Below are 1,528 nucleotides of genomic sequence, written 5' to 3' on the forward strand. Positions count from 1 at the left end.
AATCAGTTGAAAACCCCTGGCCTATGGCCTTGTAGGCTTACTGTCCTCTCTGAATTGATAAAGATAATTTGCCTCCAAATCTAATAAATAAATAAAACATAATATAATATTTATTAAAATCTAATTCTTGCCAGACAATTTAGCCGGCTATATGTCAAGGTTGTAAAATAACAGGGGGGGGGGGGGGGGGGGGGGTGTATACCTGTAGTCCTAAAAGCTACACACATGCAGTAAAACTTGAGTGTTAATTATGGGTATGAGAATGGGTGCTTATATAACTATAAATATAGTCTCATATTTGACATTTGTGGTGTGTGTCAATTACCTTATTTGAAATTGGTTTGCTTTTTTTCATTTGATGGCAACTTGACAACACTGCTGACCTTTCTGAGTTCTCTCTGGGCCATGAAGGATGAAATCAGATAGGTGTACTTAAGCCTGAATGTTGTGGTCATGACCAATAGCCGGTTTTTGTAACTAGGCTGGAGTGTAGAAGCACTGCGCGTTTGATCATTGGTCAGTAATTAGACCACTGTGTTCCCAAGCGACGCGCAGGACACACGTGCCGGGTGGCTTTTCAGCAAGCCATTGCAATAGCACTAATAATGACGATCGAAGGTACTTCACACCTTCCTCCAAATGCATTGCTCATTTGAGCTGTACACAGTGAAATCCTCTCTCTGAGTAGTACACATGGGACCCAAAGGGTGAATTTGAACTGTCCTTCTATTTGCTTTGGTGCTCCAATCGTCACCAAACATGGCACAAATGCTGTTCAGGGGTCACAATAGTCACACACAAAAAGCTAAATTGTACAGATGTGGGGCACTATAGCAGTGTTACATCAGTGTCTAACATTTCAAATTGCCATAACTTGTAGTGACCATTGCTCTGATCAGTGCAATATAGTACCGGATTTTCATAGTAGCCGCCTGATGGGTATTTTCTTACCATATGTAGTGTTTCTTATTTTATGTTCACATCTTATTACTATGTTAAAAAAGACCTTGTATTTCTTTATTGTATCTGGTGAACAGGACTGCCCTGTCACACAGTGATGTTATATCAATATTTGCATGTGTATTAATTCCACTATCAGCTGTCGCCCACTCCAGATTGTCATGTTCATTATACCCAAAAGGGAAATAAGATTCAATGGAGAAACATGGAAAACTACCAGACGACAACCTTGCTCTTAAAGATGAGGATAAACATACACTCTCACCCTATGAGACAAATGAACAACAACAGAATCCTAATCACGGAACGTGATTAAAGTCGAAAACAGGATTCAGACCATCGGACGCCCATGACAGCCTGATGACATCTTACCCTGATGGGACCTTTCAGCCTATTGAAATGTGACAGCTGAATCCTAATCAATGACATGTTTTTCAGTATATATGTTTGTGCAAAATGATATGTTGACATTCAGAGCACTTAGGAGAATTCTCTCTCCTCTATCCTTTACCACTGTACACGCTCTGAATCTGAAGAAAGAACACTAAAGAAATCTGAGGAATACTTT

This window comes from Electrona antarctica (assembly GCF_951216825.1).
Source record: "Electrona antarctica genome assembly, chromosome: 14".
Lineage (NCBI taxonomy): Eukaryota > Metazoa > Chordata > Actinopteri > Myctophiformes > Myctophidae > Electrona > Electrona antarctica.